A 14502-nucleotide genomic window follows, 5' to 3' on the forward strand; every position below is an offset into this window, starting at 1 on the left:
TTGTGTCAGAATTTCATGTAGAAAAAATACCTGCTCCACATGTAGCAGTATTGTTAAGAAATGGTACTGTTAAATTGTCGGTGAATAAAATGCTACAGTGGTGTTCATTCAGCACAACTCTCCTGTTGTGAATAGCATAAATTTCTCTCACAATTTACAGTTGATTTTCCACTGAAAGATATGGTAGTATAAACACCACAGCTCCCCCATTCATGGCATTGCTGTCATCAAATGTCACTTGTGAATTTTCATGCAGCAAAAAAAAATTGCAGTGGCTATCAAGATATATTCTCCCTCTAGATCCTAAAGCTTGGTTATTTTTAAATGTTGCAGTGAAGCTTCCAACAAATGTTACATTGGTGAAGAATATAGCTGTCCCATCTGGGACAGTATTGTTCAGGAATGTGTAACAGATGATTTTAGATCAAATGTAGTATTAGAGTTAAGGACACTACTCACACATCCTCCTTTTATCAAAGCATTGTTTCCAAAAAAAATTGCAATGTGGAGTTTCCATGAAATGATGCACTAGAGTTAGTTGAAATGAGCACAGCTCTGCCAAATTCAGCAGAATTATTAAGACGTTTCACAAAGGAATTACCATTAAAACATATTATGCTGTGGATTTTGATAGATATACTTCCTCCACTGAGGTGACATTGTTGTGTCATTAATGATACTTCAACATATGCTACATACAGTTTGTATTATTATGTTGCTGTATTACTTGTAAACATCACAGTCATTTTTTACTGAATGATATCTCTGAGTAACATTAGAATCTACTACTCCACCAAATTTAGCATTGCTACCAACAAATGTCATTATCGAGTTTCCATCAATATTGAAATTTTGGAATACATTGGAGAGAGTATTGCTCCACCGTATTGAGCTTTAAAATTCTTGAGTGTCATCACTGTCAAATTTTCTACAACTGAAATTTGACTATATTCTCTAATATATACACATCCTCCACTTATTGGCACATGGTGATTTTTAAAAATTACTGTGGAGTCTTTAACAGGCAAAATGTTAAAATACTTAACTGATAGTATAACCACTCTGTATGCAGTCTTACTGTTATAGAATGACACAAAAGAAGTTCCACCAAATGAAATATTGGAGTAATTTTCACTGTAAACAGTTCCACCTTGACTCAAGGCATGAATACCGTTAAATGACACTTTTGAATTTTCATAGGTTGACACATCAGAGTGATGTTTTAAGAGTAGTGTTCCACCAAACTGGGTTACATTGTTGCTAACGATCAACAATTGATATAAATCATTTCCCTAAATGATACATGAAAATGATTTGTATGGCCATATACAGTTCCTCCAAATTTGGCTTTGTTGTAATTAAAGTTAACGGTTGAATTTTCTTGACAACATACTCTTGACTTGTAAAGAAAACTAGCTCCACCACCACTATGAGCTGAATTATTATAGACATTCATACTGGATCTACTAAACACGATATCTGAGTTACTACAAAGAAATGCCTCCACCATGCAGAAAGTACTTAAAAACTACATTACCCATAAGATGTAGTCTGTGATGTGAAAGATAAATGGGTGCTTCCTCAAATGCTAAAAAAACACAGAATTAGATCATTATACAGCTTGCTGTCTCAGGCTGAACCAGAAATACAAACCACACTTTTTTTTTTACTCTATTAAAAGAGAAATTGCAATTATCTATTACTAGTTTAGTTGTATTTTTTGCACTTGACAAAGGCTGCACAATGGTCTCTATCAATTGCTCTGTTATGTAAACATAATATTGTGACCAGGCCTATGAAAATAGGGCATGTGGGCATGTAAAATTTTCCTACTTTCATTGTGCAATGGCCACAAATTTCAATACTTATTACACATGTTGCATTGTTAACTTTCTAATGCAAGTTGCAGAATGAAGATAAATTGTGACTGGGCCTGCAAAAATAGGGCATGTGGGTGCATGATTTTTGCCTACTTTTTCAAACGTTCATCACTCATAATGTTTTGTACCATTATGCTATAGAAATGCAATTTTTAGCTCTTAGTAAGTAATTAGGTGGCTTTATGATGCAAGTTACAGAATACAAATTATCTGTTCCAGTACTGAGATATGACCTGTTAGGTGACGGGGCATAGTTTGTGACCACATTCCCTGTTTTCGCAGGCCTGGTCACAATTATTTTGTTGCCATATCGTACAATCTGATATGTGACAGGGTGTGGTTGGTGCTCACATGCTCTATTTTCACTGGCCCACTCACTATTAGTGATGTACACATCTCCTGAAACATTTGACAATACAGCAGCTTATCCAGTTGAGTGATGGAAGGAGCAGATGAGAATGAAAAGATAAAATGAGTTGTAAAAATTCAGTCCTGGATAAGTAGACTCCTGGATAAGTAGATTTATTTGTATAGCCACACTTCTTCCAGTTTATACCTTTGATGGCTACATTATTGCAGAGACAAATTGTAATTGTCCGACACACAGTATCATTTTTGTACCCAAGTATCATAACATTTTCAAGCCCTTCTAATCTCAATACGGAAGACAATACAGCATTGCTAGCTATACCAACTGCCATGTTACTGGAAAGAGCAATCAACCAGGACCCTAATACAGCAATATGTTGTGGTCAGCTAGTTTTAATATTATTTGGCTTCTAATGCAGCACATTTGCATTGACAATCTATGTTGGCAAGCTATTCTTATAAATATAATGGCACAATGCCAACTGTGGATATTGTATCAGATACTGTAGTTAATCAACATCACCTTTTCTTATGGCTGAACCATATAAGAACAATCAACACTGATCTATTACTTATTTATTTATTTATTATGCATGAGTTCATGTACACACAGAGGTACAAGTATGGCAATGCATGTATATGGTGTACACTGTAAATTCAAGTTCATACTAATGGTATGCTTCCTGCGGTCACTTAGTATAATGTACATGACCACAGGGAGCACATACCATTAGTATGAACTTCATATTTCTGTACACTAAGGTATGTAGGCTACTTTTATATAAAGTAAAAAAAGATCACATGAAAAAGGGGTAGGGTAATACTGGGACGGGCCGGACAGGGATGGGGACCGGGAGTGGTAAAACTGGAACGGGAGGGTGAAAGCTGAGAACAGGGGACAGGAGCTGCTCCAAGGGTATTTCTGAGGTTTCCAGAAATGGTCAATCAGCTTAAAATATCAGTAGGCACAAAACATTCAGATTGAGATACTGTAATAGAGCAGTCAATCACTCTAATAAAGCAGTCGCAGTATTTAGAGAAGCAGTGTAGCAAGTTACGCAGAGCTGGGGTAATGAGTAACATTTCCAATGTATTACATAGTAATATTACTTATGTATGTTGTATAATAATTACATGACAAAGTAACAAGTAATATATGTATATAATGGATATTACATCTGGAAATTGTAATGCACTACTTTTTAATGCGCATTGTATTTGGTACATTATTGGTTGCATTTTGGGCTTTGACAGCACTGAAGATGGCTATACAGGCAAGAACAAAGAATGATGGTGTATAGGGAGTACCCTTAGCTAAGTAGATATTTATAAACTAGGATTTTTTATACTTTTGTTATTATATAGTTAGTGGAGTACAGTTATTCTCAGCAGATAGAGTTAGCTACCTTTTTTGGCTACTCCCTGTACTATAATTACATGTAGAGCGGACAAAGCCGGCTTAAAGATGATGTTTGAGTGGTTTCCAGAAACTGGTCAATCAAGATCAAGAAAATCTAATAGTATAAAAGCAGTCGCTCCAAAAAAGCAGTCACCCTAACCCTTATGCAAGTCACATACAATGATAATAATGAAAACTTCAGGGTGTTGGTTCCTGTAAAACCAAAGCTAAAGATTATCTTGTTACAAAGTCCACCACTATACAAAGGTGATCAGACTTGCAAAAATTTATGTTTTCCACACATTTTGCATGTGAGTAAACAAAAATGTTACAACAGCAGTTGACTACTAAGTCGCTTTTTGTATCAAAATATAGCCAGATACTGTAGCTATAGCTTCACAGTGATACAAAAGTTATATAGTTTAAAGTTCAAAATATGGGTGTGTGAGAAAGATACTTGTTTGCAAATTGGGTCACATTTAATTTCTAAGTATAGCAGTGACATAATTATTAATGACCTCACTGATAAGATTATTTGATACAGTGCCACCAATTAAGACACCTCTTTATCAAGACTACCTAGCTCTTTCAAAGGTCTCGATTGTAATTTTCAAGTTTCAGACATTTTGATCATTTCCACTCCACGTTTCCAGAATTCCATTTGTGTTCTTTTTTTTTTAATTTCCACTGTTTCCGACTGTGAGTAAGCATTCTTCAGCCTTGTTTACACATAATTTAAATTTATAAGTGGCAAAGGAATTCTTGATAACCATTTTTCAGTCCAGACTTCTGTAATTCCAGGGCCTATAGCTTCACAGCCATAGTTATGTAAAATAGAAGGCATACAGTCACACCTTAGTGTGAGACAATGCACTAATTCAAATCTACGGGAATGATTCTTGGAAACTAGACTTCCTACAAGTTTTCTAATAGCTACTATTATAATTATTTTTCATTAGGGTTAGGATGACAGTTTTGTTAAGGTGACTGTTCTATTAGAATGACTGTTTTATTAGGGTATCTCGATCTTGATTGACTAGTTTCTGGAAACCACTCAGAAACCATCCTTAAGCTGGTCTTGCCCATCCACTACCACTCTATTAGTATACAAGTAGCTATAGTAGGGAGTAGTGACTGTAGCCCTTTTTTCCCTGTCTAAACACGGTTTTACTCCTCTTCGAGCTCCTCTTGGTCCCTGCATCCCTGTCTCTGTACCCGTCCCTGTTTTACCTTACATTTATATATATTATCGTGAAACTTACACTTCATTTGCAAGCACCGTCTTTTTTCTTAATTTCACGCGAGCCCACGTGACTATGACGTATACCGATCCGACACAGTATCTATGGACACATAAAGCAGCCACACAGTGAAGTCATGACAAGACTGCGAAGACACCAACACTAAAACATCTGAGGAAGGTATCAACGTAGCAGCGTAGCAATAGTTCTATGGCAGAAGACGGTGAGGTTGGGTTTGATGTCGAAGAATCTTTTGAAGAAACGCTAGAAGATGCGGACGCTGAGATCCACGAGCTGAAAAGCATCCTTACAGAGGCCTTGGGCGATATGCCTTTTAAAGTTGCAATTGGTTTCATTGTTATCCTCAACTTTCTTTATACGTCGTATGGTGTCTTTTTCGGCTCCACAATAGGAACTGAAAACCTGATAAACAATGGTATTGCAGCTCTAGTGATAGACTGTTCTATCGCACTATTACCTTTGGTTTGTCATGTGCATGGATTCTCTTTCTAACAAGCTATGCAGTGCACCATATTATGTGCAGCAAAAAGCACTGCACCTGTTACAATAAAGATGTTACAAGAATATGCTAAAGAAAAGGCAAATGTTGAACAGTTCAGAAGCGTGTACTTCAAGTGCAATTCCGTCCTGCAGCTGGTAAATGGTCCTTATTTAGACATAGATTATTACGATGAAAGAAAGGAAAAGGTTAGAGCATTGTTTGATAAGGCTAATGAATCACAAAGCACAAAGAAATTATTGGAAGAAAGCAAGGCACAAGTAAAAGATGCTGTGGAGCAAGCAGAGGGAAGATTTGAAAAGCAGGAGGAGGATATTATGCAAATACAGAACACAGAACAGAAGCCAGAGTTTGACCGAAATTCCATAAAGTGGTACGTTTTTATGATCTGCAAGTATTTACTTATACTACTTCGCTTTATTTTCACCTACTGATTGTACCTTTACTACAACTACAGTGGCTTAATGACTATGCCTGGAACTGCATCATGGATGGATTTCTAAGGGACTATAATTGCTCTTCACCGACCAGCACATATTACACTAGTTTAGATCACTCACTAGTACTATACTCTGTCTATGTCTTTATTCTCATAGCAGTGCTGTTTAGTGTGATGATTACCTGGCTCCCAAGAGGCACTCCTCACATCAGTGTACACTATGATCCCAACTTTAAGAAAGGCATAATACCAAAGTCTGTTCAAATCAACAGAAAAGGAAAGTTATTTTAGAATATTAAAGCATTGGTTGGACTGCTATATACTACATGTTTAATGCATATAGCTACAATAGCGATTTTTTTTTTGTAATTGTAGACCTATAGCTTTCACGTTGTTTTCTATCACAGTTTGAGTAACTGACTGGAAAAAATAATGCTGTATATAGTATGTTCACGTTGAACTGAATCCTGAAAAACAGTTAAAAATTAAAAGTGGATTTTTTCTCAACAGAGTTAACATTTCAGCCAACCATATAATTGTTGTTAACAGCAAAATTGTCAACAACAGATATGTACGGTTTGGCTCCATTACAAGTTCGGGAAAGGGCTGTAATGGACACTATACTTTTATGGCTTCCCAATAGGAAATGTATTGTGAAATTTTTGATTGGCCGTAAATATTATGTCAAACATTTGAACAGAAAGATTTTTAAATATTTTTAGCGAGTCAAGCAGTTCTACAAATGAGCCAAATTTCAAGATCGTGTGGAATTGGATCCATGAGTTTTTAAATGTTTTTGAGGATTCAGCTCAATGTGAACATACTATAGTGCATGTAGCTATATGTGGACAATATAGACTCTAAGTGACTATATTCTTTAGTACTGTATCAGTTAGCGGTAAAGAAGAATGTAGGGAAAATTCAATTTTTGATGCTGAATGATCAGCAGGGTGAAATGTGTGCAAGGATGACAGAAATGTTTATGTGGTTTACATTACATGTACACACAATGAGATCATACAAAATTCTGTTCATGTAAGAGCTATATGTAGAAATGAATATTAATACTAAAGCTCCGGTACTTTTACACTATAAATTCAGAAATGTGAAGTTCATACTGATGGTATGGTCATGCAGTCGCTTAGTGTGATCATCATACTTCAGTAGTATATGAGCATCATACTTTGAAGTATGATCATCATTAGGAACCAGCCTATTATGCTTTTAATTTTGCCTATTATGCTATGCTGCAGTGCTCAAAATTTTTGCCTATTATGCTCATAATTATGCTCAAGCTTTTTGCTACAGTTCCCATGTTTTGTTACTTTCTAATGGATAATGATAAACTTTGGCTTATGAACAACTGAAATGTACTTGTTGTGCATTAAGAATTTGGCTACATTGTAAACTATAATAACAGTCATGTCAAATAACTACTTAATGCCATATCAGTGGAATTGACTATTCTATTGTTGTATGTCAACATTTTTCTGTGGCATGCATTTTTGCTTACAGTATATGACAATTATTTTGCCTATTATGCTAGCATTATGCTTGATGCTTTCAGGCACCTATTATGCTCAAAATTATGCCAGCATAATAGGCTGGTGCCTAATCATCATACTAAGTGACTGCAGGAGTCATACCATCAATTAACAGTGTATATATATTTTGGTGCTAATCCCCTATAGTATCTATTTAATTATTTATTTATTTATTCATTTATGTATATATGTATTTGTTTACTGGGCAGGCAGCTCAGCTGATAATACTCAGGAACAAAATTGCAAAGATTTGCGGGTTGGAAAAAATTGCAAAGATTTGCAGGTGTTAACTAGCTACAATGATTTGAATTGATTCTATATCAGTTAATAAGTTCAGATCATCATGTTCAATTATAGCTGTAGGTAAGCGGTTCCATTCATTATTGTTTTGAGTAGAAACTCTGTAATTACGCTATAGTGCTGCATACAGTAGCTAATTTATCTCCGTTTAAAATATATCTGTCACGAATTCGCTGCTTTAATACTGCAAACAAAGAAAGTTTTAGCCTACACAACAAGGAAATATAACTATAGTAAAATCATAGGCGGCCGAAAGGGGGGGGGGGGGGGGGGGGGGCTAGGGGGCTGAAACACCCCCTCGGAATGACATCACGCCGAAATTATCCTTCTTGGAGTGGGGCTGAAAACCGCGATAAAGATCGAGATACTCTAATAGAGCAGTCACTCTAATAAAGCAGTCACAGTATTAGAGCAGTATGTAACGAGCTATGTAAGGATTTTATGTACTTTATCAGCTACTATAAATGCGTAGCTGGTGAGGTGGGCAGCTATTGTCAGCTGGCTATGTCCTATGACCTTTTTTTTTTGGTCTCACCTTACCAAACAGGGCCGGAGGAGGGAAAATTGAGTTGGTCAGGCCATTGACTATAATGTTGAAATTGCTACTATATACATGCCAATGAGAGAGGAGCTGTTGCGGATTGTGCTTCGCACACTCTGCGAAGTGCGAAGCACGAGCATCCTAAGGGGGTCTTGGGCATGCCTCCACAGGAAATTTTTGAAAATTAGACACTCAGATATGCAATTTTAGTGATATTTCACTGCTAGCTAGCTATATAAATATGCTCAAGCCTATCTGTTGTTCTTCAGACTTTCTATACTATGTATAATTGTAGACCTGACATACAGGGGACACAGCATGAAACTTGCTGTATGGTTCATTTAGTTATAGCTAGCAATTAGAAGTTCAAGGAGGGTCTGGAGGTGCAACCCCCAGGAGCCGCAGAATTTTTGCAATTTAAAGGCTTGAAAATGCCTTAAAATTTAAAATTGATGCTAAATTTTAAAGTAAAACTAGCTAGCAACTTGCAACTTTCCCCCCAAATTTCACAGCAGCATGGCCCCCTTTAGCTAGGATATAATTACTATACAGTGAATTCACACAGCTACAATAAAAAGCTACACAGCTACAAAAATACAGTATACTACTATACTGGCTTGTATGAAGTGAACGGATCATCACGTAAATATACTGGTGGACCGTCACGAGACCAATCAGTATTCGAAAATGGCGCGATGTGGGTGAGACTGAGAGTTTGTTCAGTATCTCGACAGGACGAGTGGGTAGTTGAAGAGGAGTGATTTCTACTCAACATCTCTTCCAGGTGGCCACCATGTAATGTATGGGTGTGCAGCTTCTTGCCGCGGAATTAGTCATCTGGTTTGTCACTGCCAGCCCTTCGCCCAGTAAAAGAAGCCAAGCAGAGGCGTAGCTAAGGGGGCATTTGCCCCCCCATCACTAAATGATTTTTTTAAAACCTTCGTCACAAGTTTACCAGTATTAAACTGACACGCAAATGACTGTAAATTATGTACACTACTACGCGGTATCACCAGGGGTTGCTAGTGAATGCGCACACACAACATTCAACTCGCTCGTGAATCCATCAAACGAAAATATTAGAGACATACTTCTATATTTAGCCTAGATTACTCGCGTGATAGAACATTTTTGAATCTAAAAAGAGTGACCCGCTTCTCCGCAGGAGTCACAACTCACAAGTGACAAAGGAGACCAGATGACGCTACGAACCTGCTGCCTACGAGGTGATAAAGTGTTAGCTAAATAAATGTACCAAGTTTATTTTATCGAATCGATCACACTGGACCTTTGTACGTACGGCAGTGCAGTCTGTTTTTACTTTGTCAGTCAGTCAGGTGGATCAGTCAAGCTTACAAGTTCTGCTAGCAAGACAGGTGGGATTTCGTGCAATACATGGAATTTGAATTTCGCCGAGTGAAGTGAGTGAATACGTCATCCTGTCAGCAGTGTGCTAGGACTGCAGCACAGGCTGTGGCTAACGTAAAGTAACTTGTATTTGCACTAAAGTATTAGCTCTACCGGACTGGATGAATTTGTTGGAAGTTGTGGCACGTGCGATGATGCTCGACGAATATAGTTACCTCGATTGGAAGCAGTCAGTACTGAAATAGTTACGTAGCTAGTTATTTAAACTGTAATAATACAACACTGTATGTTGGCTAGCCCCCCATTGGGTCATTAGCCTTTTTTTTGCAATCCTGAATGATTTTGAGTGTTTCGTGGGGGCATGCCTGCCTCTCCATCACCTTCTGGCTAGCTACGCCCCTGAAGCCAAGAGAGACAAGCCAAGGAATGTTAATGATTATTTTATGAAGATTGAATTGTGATATAAGTGTGCTGGTTTAGAATCAAAGAAGGCACCTGCCTTACACGTGATAAATGCCAACTGTCAGCACACGTGATACTGTACGTAGAACCCACAATCATTTCTGTAAAAAACGATAAGAATGCTATGCTGTACTGTAAGGTAATTGGAGGTACTATACGTGTAATTCTGTGCTTTAGTTAGGCTGAGAAACTAGGTAACTATTCGTGCCATGCATTTTCAATAACATCTGTAAAATGTACGTAGCTACATGTAAATGTGATCGTCCAAAGATTACATGAGAGTAATTTAGTTCGAACTGGTCAGCTAGTTGGTTCAACTCCAGATTATTGGTCCGGCTCAGGCCTGACCAACCGGACCGTCTCCTCCGGCCTTGCCAAACTAGAGACAATGTAGAATATTTCCATAAGCCCAACCCCCTTCATATCAACTACTTTCTTCTTTTTTTTTCCGCCCCTGGTATAAATTATTGATTGAGCGGGGAAACTTTCCCTTGAATTACTCGTTTACGGTACACCCTCATGGAACTACCTTACTACTCTCGCGCGCCCGACCCATTAATGCGCCAACGTGCGCTTCGATCACGTAAAGTTTCAAATTCCTGTAATATTTGATGAGACATGTATTGCTGAATGAAATATTAATCTACGAGTTTTAAAAATGGTTGAATCACCTAGTAGAGCTTCCTATCCCCAGTTATATTGTACATTCTACAAGATGTTTACGAGGAAACCAGGATAAATTCATCTAACCATCTGCTACTGTTGATGCATACAAATTTAGTTTTTACCCAAGATCAATTTATACCCTATGGAATCAACTACCAATCAATGATATTTTCCTTAAATGATTTTGATAGTATTCTTCAATCAACACTGACACATTCAATGAAAAACAGTAATAATCTAAAGGCATTGTTTTTATACTTAAATTTGTGAGTTTTACAATCATAAAAAAAAATATATATATATATATCAGGTCGGTTGTACCGTTCATAAGTCACGTTAGTAAAAAGGCGGGAAGTGACGTACAGGATTGATTGATTGATTGATTTGATTTTTATTAGTTTGTGAAAATTCACAGGGAAGAGTAAAAGGCTAAAGAGCCTATAAGAACACCCCCAAACAAATAACGACACACAACACAAACTATACAAAAATATTTACATAACGCAAAAAACAAAAGGATCACGTTTTCGCTTTGATACATCGGAACATGACGCAATTATACATCAGTGGAGCGATGTGCGTAACTCAAGCTTGCAGCATAGACCCCGGCATAGATATACCTCAGGTACTTACCTGCGTTGGGTTAGTAGCCTATATCTATGCTTACGTATAAAGCTGAATCTCATTCATCTGAAACCTTAAGGGATGTTGGCGGATAGTAAAATATGGTAAAGTTGGCCCATATGGTATGTTGGCGGATAGTAATATATAGTAAAGTTGGCCCCAGGGGAGCATCCTTGGCCCACTTTTGTTCTTAGTTTTCATCAACGATTTGTATCTATCCATTCATCACTCCAATGTTTTATCTTTTGCAGATGACACTAAATGCTACAAACTCATTTTTGAACTACTTGATTCCATCAAACTCCAGGATGACCTCAACTCCTTATTTGACTGGTCTCAAGACTCAAACCTATCTTTTAACACTAAGAAATTTATTCACCTCTCCTTTAATACAAAGTTCCCAACTTCTTACAACATTGACGATTCCTCAATAACATCTAGTAACACCCATTGTGACCTTGGTATCATTCTATCTACTGACCTGTCCTGGAGAAACCACCTTCACCACATTTCATCCAAAGCTTATCGAACCCTAGGATTGCTTAGACGTACATTCAGCTATTCTATTAACATTACAACTAAAAGAACTCTGTACATAGCACTAGTAAGGTCTCAGCTCCTGTATTGTTCCCCATTGTGGCATCCCTACCTTATCCAAGATATCTCTGCTCTTGAAAGAATACAGCGCCGAGCTACCAAATACATCCTCAACGATTATGTTTCTGATTATAAAACTCGCCTTATCAAGCTCAACCTACTACCATTAATGTATATTTATGACCAGTGTGACATTCTGTTTTTCATAAAATCAATTCAAAATCCATCTGATCATTTCAACATCCAGACCTTCATCAAATTCTGTCATCATTCTACTAGGTCTTCTTCCAGCAACAAACTTGAACATGTTTTTACCTCATCTAATCAACAAAGAAACTTCTACTTCAACAGACTTCCTCGAACCTTCAACAGCTTACCAGTAATTGACCTAACTCAACCCTTTGTTACCATTAAATTTCAACTAACTAAAATCCTATGGCAGCATTTTATGAGAAACTTCAATCCAGATAACCAGCATAGTTTCCATTTTACATGTCCTTGTAGCATCTGCTCCAAACATCCCAAGCCACCTAACTTTGATACATTTAGCAGCTAATTGTAATTATATAAGTAATGATAAGTACTTAATTTAAGTTATGGGATCTGGTACTTACCAGATTACCTTTAGTGCAATTGTATACAAACTCACTTTTATTGTTGTACAACCATGTACACCTGTAACATTGCACTATAAAGCTAATAATTGAATTGAATTGAATTGAATTGAATCTCCAATGTTGCTAGCGACGTGGTGAACCTTGCAGGCCATGTTCTGTCTATGTTATAGGTCAATGACTTCAGACTGATTTTCATTTTGACTGCTATTTATACCTCGCTAGTTTCACAGTCCAGGAAAGCGGCTAGCCAGGAGGCCGAAGCAGATATATCAGAAAGCGAAAGACTTTTCAGAGTAAATTCTATTTGGATAAACCATTCGATTTCTGGTGGGGTATCTGATAGAGTTTTGTGGACTTGCAGAGCTGATTCAAATACTGATACCTACTACAAAACTATCTACCTTGGGTTAATCATCATCTACTGTGCAGTAGTGTCCGTGTACTTTTTAGCCAGAGTGCTTATGACTTTTCTTATAGCGCATGTAGCCTGGAAATTGAAGTTTGGTGGAAAGGGGAGAAGGAACAGAAGAATACGATATTTAGAGGTAGTAGCAAATGGTTTAAAAAATACATATATATATATAATATTATATCGAATTACATTTTTTCTTCTTATTTCTTTAAAAAAAAAGAAGAAAAAGTCTATCTCAGTATAGCTCCAATTTAAAGCAAACATTATATAGAGCTAAGAAAGATCCTGATTTACGTCAACAATTTACTGATGAATGCCAAAAGTTGAAGGAGTCAGATGAGAAATGGAATAGGTTAACTAAGCATAGCGATTTTCTTTACAACTGGTTTGCAGTCCTATTTTAGGGTCCGCAAACTGAAAAATCGATATCTTCAAATCGACTTACAAACTATAATCATGTGTAGGGGTAGGTCTAATCAAGAAAACACTAGAGTGGCAGCAAATTTCATCCATCTCTTCTAGTGACAATAACGCGAAATACCTTGAATTCGATCGATTTTTAATCGTCGTAATTTGCAATGTTATTCTTTTGGGCCAAAACTCTCTCTCAAGCTTTGAGAGCTTGTCCACTCTTACTGAGTATAGGTAGTTTAGTATAATTAATTAATATTTGGTAGTGGCGTCGCGCACATCGCCGATCGGCGGAAAAAAGACTTTTCGTGATCGGAGCACAGCAGACATGCAGGAAATACTGCAACATTTACTGCAGTGATCACCTCCAAGTCAAGTATCTGTGTGCAGAATATAGTGTGGATTAAAGTTTGTTGACCATCTGGCTGAGACCAGCCTCGCCCGATTTAGCGAAAAATTCCTCCATGATCCAACAAATACTGCAGTCTCGCGCAAATTAACACCTTTAAGTGTGCTGAAGTATGGAAATGATTGCTCAGAGTAAGTATAAACTTAAAGAGATGGCTTGATTACTGACGGTAAATTTTACAGTTAGCCAATAACGAAATTTATTGTGCAAAACTAAAACTCTTGTAATGAAAGTTTTACAGCACTCAGCATATAATATTGCTGACCTGATATGATTATAAAACACTGTGAGCACAGTAAGATGATCATTTCTGTAGCAAGGATGGAGTCCAGAGGTCTTGAATACATGGCCAGATATACCTATAGCTATAGGTAGCTATGTACATGCAGGTCATGCAGCATAGTTATAATCATGCACACCTTTTGATAGTTAACTTAAATCAGAGCTTATATAATTATCTGATCATCTATTTTCATGTAATACTCAGATGCAGTAGCATGCAAGGTCAGATGGTATATGCTCCCCAGACGAGTTTTTACATGCCTTGAAATTACATCTGCATGAAAAACTATCACACAAAGCCGTGATATTTCCTGATAGCTAATTTTGTACTAAAGTACCAACTTATTCAGTCTCAATCATATCTAATAGCTATTATCATATCCTGTGCAAGACATTAAAACATATATAGTATTACCAAGAG

Source organism: Dysidea avara, chromosome 1 (assembly GCF_963678975.1).
Source record: "Dysidea avara chromosome 1, odDysAvar1.4, whole genome shotgun sequence".
Classification (NCBI taxonomy): domain Eukaryota; kingdom Metazoa; phylum Porifera; class Demospongiae; order Dictyoceratida; family Dysideidae; genus Dysidea; species Dysidea avara.